The sequence below is a fragment of the Taudactylus pleione genome, unplaced genomic scaffold (assembly GCF_031769625.1).
Source record: "Taudactylus pleione unplaced genomic scaffold, aTauple2 ptg000114l, whole genome shotgun sequence".
Classification (NCBI taxonomy): domain Eukaryota; kingdom Metazoa; phylum Chordata; class Amphibia; order Anura; family Myobatrachidae; genus Taudactylus; species Taudactylus pleione.
In genome coordinates this window covers 1,928,356-1,936,699 of record NW_028284516.1, presented here as the reverse complement: position 1 = coordinate 1,936,699, position 8,344 = coordinate 1,928,356, and the positions used below count along the sequence as shown (strand labels likewise).

The window sequence follows — 8,344 nt, the reverse complement described above, 5'->3', positions numbered from 1 at the left end:
TGCCTTGTCAGCATAAGTCTATCACTGCTGTTTCTCCTCATGTAACCCGCTACAAAGATACGTGGGTAAATTGGATGTAAAATGATGGTCACATTAATACTAGACATTGGATAAACCTTGTATGTCCAATGAAAAGGTAAGACAGATGGCTGGGGCTCCTGAGTTGGTGGCATGTGTGACCTGTAGCAGCAGCCCCTATGGTTATGCCCTCTATTTCCATCATGAATGGACATTTCACCTACAGCCATACCACACTGGACATGTCCAATCTCATGTGACTTTGGAAGCTATGCCGTGTTGGTCCTGGTTAGTACTTGGATGGGAGACCACCTGGGAATACCAGGTGCTGTAGGCAGTGGTTGAGGCAGGCATCATCTTTAGTAGCCGTTCAACAATTACTACAGGCTGCTAGGTTTTTGCAGCCAAAGACCTGATGGCGTCGGCCCCTTACGCGGGCCAGGCCACAGAGAGGGGCGATGGGGGTGACCTCACTGGACTTAATATAAATGGGTTGTTGTGGTCACTGTGCTAAAGAGTCACCACAGTAGTCAAATCTACCAGATCATAGCGCAGGTTGTGGACAGATTGGCGACTCCTGCGCCAACCCTGATATTAAGGTATCCGCAGCCTACCATGTTGGGCTTCCTAGGCATCTGCCCTGGAGGGACATGTGTGTTCACTCGGTTCAAAGGTGACTTCATCCTTAGCAGCTTTCCAGCAGTTATGGCAAGCAACTAGGCTAATACAGCCAAAAGAATCAGAAGGCGGTCTGGCTCACGCTCCGTCCAGCCCTCGGATTCTGGTACATCTTCTGGTGTTTAGGGGGACACACGGGTCTCCTCCCAGGAGTCACTCTTAAGAGAGAAAGACAGTCTTCCAACAGTTCGTCTCCTCCCTGATCAGAGGGGTCAAAGCTATGCTTGTGGAGCTGGTATAAGGAGAGGCTTCCAGTGTTCTAATGCCAGAAAGTTGGGAAAGCCTTCCAAATCTGACTACAGCCAGACCATACTGGACATGCCCAAGATTGTTGGATCTTGATAGCTAGGCAGCATTGAGCCCAGTTAGTACTGGGATGGGAGACCACCTGAGATTCCAGGAGTGGTAGGGAACGTAGTATGGAGTTTCTCCGGGCAGAAAAATCCATATTACCAGAAAGGTTGAGGCCTTATATCCCTTTCAAGTATCATTGGCATTCGCCTGTAAATGTTCCACTGATAAGATATTTGAAGACGTTTTTCTGCGCAGTTATTCTCTGTCAGGAGCTGTTATTTGCCCGGCCAGCGTACGGCCGGGGTTCCAAATAAAGGCACAGACTATCTGTCTCTCACCAGAAGAGTGACTATCCGTTAAAGACATTTGTCGCAACAAGGGTTGCCTGTTTTCGACTTGGATGACACCAGCCTCCGCGGGTGGGGAGCAGTGACAGGTCGACACACGTTTCAAGGAAAATTGATGACAACGGAAAGCAGTCTCTCTGTAAAACGACCTGGAACTAAGGGCAGTATTAAGGAGCGCTTTTCAAGCTCAGGAAATACTAAAGAGGCAGGCCGGTCTAGTTGCAATCAACACCACCGCAGTAGACTTCCTCATCTATCGGGGCAGAATGTCATTTTCTAGCGAGATCGGTTGTGCTCATACCAGGAGTCCTTATTTTGGAAGTAGACTTCCTAGGCCAGCAGGATACGCGCCAGAGAGTGTGGGCTCTTCATCCACAGTATTTCAGAGCCTTGTGGATGGATGGATGGGTCTTCCAGAGTAGACCTCATGGCCTTGAGTCACAAGCACAGGGTCCCCAGGTAGGGGCACAGTGTTTGTGGATGCTCTGGCAGTAGAGTAGAACTTCAAACTAGCGTATTTGCTTCACCCGCTATCCCTCCCTCTAAGGGTTAACGGGAACATGCAACAGTAATACTGATGGCCCCTGCATGACACAGGTGCTGCTGGTTCGCCAACCTGCAGAGTCACTCCATAGACACTCTGTGGCCTCTTCTGCTAAGGTCGGACCTGTTAATATAGGATCCCTTCCTGTATCTAGACCTGACTCGTCCATCTTGGACGGCATGGTTCTTCAAGACCTCCTCCTTGTGAAAGGATGTTCTGTAATTTAGAGGACAAGTAACTTACTTCTGGCTGCAGTTATTAAAAACTTTGTATGTTCTCCGGGATGAACTGAGAAAATGTGGCTCTAGGGGGTTAGGTTTTCTCGAGTATGTTCTTTTCGTCAGACTGGAGGGTCTCTGATCTAGCAGCACTTTCTTCCTGCTTCCCCGTTTATAAGTCATCGGGAGAGAGCGGTACTTCATACTAGGGCGGAATACCTTCCAAGAGTGGTATTCTGGTTCTATATGAATGTAGAGATTGTGGTCCCAGCTTTCAGACTACAAGCCTCTCGGTAGGTGAGGCTTCCTTGGATGTTGGCCGTGCGCTACATAATTATGTGGATCGCGCCAACAGCATGAGGAGGTAGGTTTCCCTTTTGTACTGTATGACAGTCATATGGCTGGCCAGCCGATAAGCGGATGCTGGTCAGATGAATTTATATGACGATTTCTCATATACACACAGACTAGTCTAGTGGTGCCAGACTCAGTAAAGGTACATCCACACGGTCAGTGGGCCCTTCGTGAGCGGCTTGCTGGGGTGCCTCTGCCGAATAGTTCTGCAGGGCAGCTACATGGTCTTCCGTTCACACCTTTGTCAATTGTTATGCCTTTGACATTTTTGCCTCTCAGGATGCCTCCTTCGGGCGCAAGATTCTCCTCTCTTCCGAGAGCCAGGAGCGTCCCCGCCCGTAGGGTTGGTGCTTTGGGATATCCCCAATGTAATGGCTGTGGACCCCATGGACCCCGAAGAAGAAAATAAGAGTTATGGTATAATATACCTTTGTTAACTCTTTTTTTCTTCGAGGTCCATGGGGTCCACAGGACACCCACCCAGACGCACCTGTAGTTCTGGGGGGGGGGGTTTTCCGTAGTTTCTCCTCTTGAGAGTCTGGACTCATGAGTTATGGGTTTCTTCTTTCTTACCCTTTGTTTGTCTCCGCCTGCTTGAGCTTGGTAATGAACTGGCTGCCTGAGGCAGGGGGTGGGGTATATGTGGAGGAACCCTGGTGCATCCTGGGAGCAGAGAGCTCATTTGTGTTAAATGTTTGGTGACTGGGATTCATACCCCAACGTAATGGCTGTGGACCCCATGGACCGCGAAGAGAAAGAGTTAACAAAGGTATGTTATACTATAACTCTTATTTTTGCACTTGGGGGTAGCACCCCTGATTGACAGAGCACCCCCTGGACAACACTACAGCACCCCTTTAGGACTACAGCCTTTATGGGACAACAGCACTGCACAACACAGCCCAGCCAGCCTCTATAGACTTTGGACACAGCCCCTATGGACAACAGCAGCACCAGCACAGCAACCCCCACCCTCCCGCTTCACTGTCCACAGCCAGAGTGAAAAATGGTGCCAACGCGGGAACCTTTTGTAGAATCCAAAACCCGCGAGAATTCGACAGCGCGAGGATGATGTTTTGCCTCGTTCTGGGAATCGAGTCTGGCAGGAAAACCTGAGCCGGACTCAGTTCCCGGCTCGGATCGGGGGGGTTCGGATTTCAAAAATCCGAACCCGCTCATCCCTAGTTTTGAGTCAGCCTTAATATAAGTGCTTTGCAGGTGCTGGATTAGGTCACACAGGGTAGAATTGTGTAAATATTGTTAAGAGAGACTGGAAGAGCAGTTTTGTCCTGACTTTGCAGAAGTTTTACAGGCTCAGTCTAGTCTGTGAATATATATACTAAAGTGCGTATTTTTAAAAATGGATATGTTGACCATAGTAACCAATCAGATTGTACCTGTTATCATTGATCTAGCTCCTTCTAGAAGATAAGTAGAATGTAATTGGTTACTATAGGCAACATCTCTAATTTAAAAAAAAATCAACTTAGTAAATAACCCCTTTAGTTTCTCACAGACATGATATTAGTTGCATCAAACAACACCAGCTACTCGGGTACATCAGCAGGCACTCCAGCAACAATCCTGAAGATGATGACAACAGCATCATTTTGAAGATTTTAATAACAGGATACAGCCAATTATCATCTGTGAAGAATTATCTTTAGTTTAAGATGTTGAAAGCTGTCAAAATAAAAACAAATTAAACATTAAAAAACACAATATTCCTGAATTATGTATTATTGCAATATATCTGAACAAAAGTAGTGAAACAGGTTTTTTTTTTTTTTTAAATTGTATGATTTTGTTTTGTGGGATGGGAGTTTTCTACACCATGCATTTGTGCATAAACTTTGCATTGGTGGGATACCTGTCTGTTTTGTTTTTTCAATGTCGTCTTGAGAAGACTAAATGGTCTAACAATTGCCTCCCTCTTGGTGTAAATTATTTAAAATATAACGTGTTTTTAAAGAATAGTTATCCTAAGTTGTCATTCTAATACTTTTTTAGGAATTTAAATTGCTAAACTTGAAGAAATTTTTGCACAACCCTTCTAAACCGGATGTAGTTAATTTGCCCGCTTTCGGGATGCAGGCCGTCGGAATCCCGTCGCCTGAATCATGAACCACAGCTAAAGACAGACGCTAGAATCCAGACCTGGTATGAGTTGCCATCGCCTGAAACCCGACATCCGGCATCCTCAACGATGTTACAGCGTGAAAGTATAGTTTTATGCCACGGGGGGAGGAAATTAGATTTAGGCACCACGGGGGGGGTTAGTTTTACGCACTAAGGGGGGAGAATTAGGTTTAGGCACTAATAGGGAGAGTTAGTGGGAGAAGGGGGAGGGCTAGTGTACTTTCAGAGCCCCCCTCTTCATGCTGATGATTGGGATGCTGTTGTCTGTCTTTTGACCAGCGGCATGCCATCTCGCACCCCCTACACGTACACTGGGAAACAAACAAGAAAAACAGAACAATAACACAATCACTCTTCACAATGTACTTGCCGTCTGCTCTGCGCCATTACTGCACTATGCCGGCCTACCGTGTTCTTTCTAATAGACCGGACCCTTTAAATCTCGCCATTAGGCTGGACCGTGAGCTCCTGGCTGTCCTGCAACAGAACCTGCAGATGAAAAGATGACAAGGAACAGAAATTTAGACCAACAAACTTATTCAACTCACCACAAACTTCCAGGCCCTAGCTCCATTCCATTTGGCCCCTGTTCCTACAAGTACACTGGATAACAGACAAGAAAAACAGAACAATAATACAAACACACACAAGCACTCATTACAATGTACTTGCCATCTGCTCTACGCCATTACTGCTTTATGCCGGCCTACCATGTTCTTTCTCGTAGACCAGACCCTTTAAATCCCACCATTAGGCTGGGCCGTGAGTTCCTGGGTGTCCTGCAACAGCTCCTGCCAGGTGAAAAGATGACAAAGAACAGAAATTTAGACCTACAAACATGTTCAAATCACCACAAACTCCCAGGCCCTAGCTCCATTCCATTTGGTCCCTGTTTCTTTGTGCAGTGGAGTGTGGAACTTCTTTATGCGCATTACTGTACGCCACCAACAACCAAGATTTCTTTAAAAACCAATAAGTTCAATACGAAATACTTAAAAAATATATGATACAGGCGGAAATCCCTGATGCTCTCGGCCTCCACACTGAGCTGCAGAAGCACATTGTCCCGGCCGCTCCCCACAACCTTCAGGCTGGCCTTGACCGACACCAGGACGGTGGGCATCACCATGTTACCCCGGCCCAGGGTCAGACAGCGGCCTCCCTGTACCTGACCCTTTCACTGAGCTATAAACTGTATTGGGGCCCCTCTGTCACTGACCTATACACTGTATGGGAGCTTCTCTGTCACTGACCTACACTATATGGGGCCCCCTCTGTCACTGACCTACACTGTATAGGGGCCCCTCTATCACTGACCTACACTGTATGGGGGCCCCTCTATCACTGACCTACACTATAGGGGCCCCTCTATCACTGACCTACACTGTATGGGGGGCCCCTCTGTCACTTACCTACACTGTATGGGTGCCCCTCTGTCACTGACCTACACTGTATGGGAGCCCCTCTGTCACTAACCTACACTGTATGGGGTCCCCTCTGTCACTGACCTACACTGTATGTGAGCCTCTCTGTCACTAACCTACACTGTGTGGGGGGGCCTCTGTCACTGACCTACACTGTATGGGGGCCCCTCTGTCACTGACCTACACTGTATGGGGGCCCCTCTGTCACTGACCTACACTGTATGTGAGCCCCTCTGTCACTAACCTATACTGTATGGGGTCCCCTCTGTCACTGACCTCCACTGTATGGGGTCCCCTCTGTCACTAACCTACACTGTATGGGGGCCCCTTTGTCACTGGCGTAGGATCTGTACTGTGAATGTACAGATCTGTGTCTGTGACGGCAGTCGCAATGAACCCCAAGCCGCAGCATGTCAATCATGTTGAGGGCGAGGAAAGTGCAGCGACAGCCAGCATCCCAGAAAATGGGGGTGTGATGTTCTTGTTTTCTGGGTGTGCAGAGGCCAGTGTCTGCATCTTCCTAAGCAGCTTCACTGTACTCGAACCGTAAATTTCACGGCCATCGATGAATGGACAATTCCGTCATCACGACTTTGCATTTTCCTGATCACTGCTACCCCGAGCAGACGCAAGGTATACACTGTGGGGCTGAGGGCTTCATCATTTACATTTCCCCGGTGGCTGTTCTGCTGCTCCCTGCAGCCGCCGGGTAGGGGGTCCTGCTTTGCTGCCTAATCGGCAGTGATCGGCAGCACGACATACATTGTGGAAGGGTGCAGGTAAGCAGAGGGACTGATAGGTCACTCTACCAATGGTGGCTGCTGGAAGATTATCTTCCGGTAGCTGCCCAGTGTGTGTTGCTGACTGGTGTTGTCGCAAATGATGAGACCAAGCTAGGCAAGTGGTTAAAGGAAGGGACCAGTGGAGTGACTAAGCAGCACATGACGTTGGCATTTGAAGTAGTGGCCCACAGGGCTTGACCCACATGTGAGTGAGAGTCCCTGGTGAGTCATGCTGAGAGTCAGAGGAGGCAGCCAGATTGACGGCAAGTCTGGAGTATGCTTAATCGCAAGTTCACTTGTGCCGTCAGCTGGGTCGTCCCATCTGATGTGCTGCATGTCAAATGTACTGACCACGCTGTCGATGGCAATGCAGGTGAATGTGGGATGGAAGCGTATATATTGCGCAATTGTATACCAGATCGTGCAGTGTGTATGGCCACCCGATATATCCTTCCATTGGGTGTCAGGTCGGCTGAGATACACATCGTTCCGACTATTCTGTAACATAAATCCTATATGCTATACTGTATGTCAGATGGGGGGTATGATAGATACCCGTCTTCTGGTTGTATTTATCACAGTCACATAATTGTGAATAAACTCTATGGGGGGAATGTAATTTATTGGGCCAATTTATTACCTGTCAGATGTACTAAAGGCAAAACCCGTGATTACATTCTCCCCGGCCAAAGCCATTTCCTGGCAGTTTCTTGGCTCAAATTAGTCTCTCATACCAGTTGGAAATCACTGCACACCGACAGCAAATTGCACTTTAATGTGAAAGCGTCTGAGTTTTCAATTGCAGCCCGGCTAGGGATTTAAAGCGGCAATAAAGGCAGGTTGTGCTCTGGAAATTCACTGCTTGCAGTTTATGCTCAGTGCAGGCTCCAATTACTATTTCATGTTATATTTACTATGATCTAAATATTTTTTCCCATCCATCCTCCTTGTGTCTACTGCGATTCTCTACTGATATTCACCAGGGTAGTGTGACTTGTTTTGTGAGATAGGGGGTATATTTACTAAAGAGCAGGTCTTCAGAAGTGGAGATGTTGCCCATAGCAACCAATCAGATTCTTAACTTCGAGCACCTTTTCGAAGATAATAGCTATAATCTGATTGGTTGCTTTGGGCAACATCTCCATCTCCACTTCTAAAAACTTGCACTTTAGTAAATATATCCCCTAGGTCTGATTACTACTTATGTATGAATGTCACAATAAAATAATATAAGTTTACAGTTATATGTACCATGGAAAGATCTGATTATACCAACAAAAGTAATATATTGTTAGTTATAGAGATTTGAGGATGATATAACTGATAGTAAAGAAGTAAAATCCTGTTACCGGAGTCTTGTATGAATGACAGACCATTGGTCAGAGCATGGGAAAAGCCGATTTGATTGGTTAGAACTAGAAGTGGTAAAATGTGGGGTGCAGAGTGACAGGCGTTCCTGAGCAGTGACTTGGAGGCGGCCTAAAGTGAATGTAAAAAAAAGTCTGTCTCATGGTCTAAACCTATCCCTCCTGGGGTGGTGCCTAAC

The 8,344-nt window shown here is 47.2% G+C and overlaps 1 pseudogene; it reads left to right on the top strand.

Moving 5' to 3' along the window:
• Positions 1–236: 236 nt before the first annotated feature.
• On the top strand, positions 237–355 carry LOC148524911 (5S ribosomal RNA; annotated as a pseudogene).
• Positions 356–8,344: the final 7,989 nt, after the last annotated feature.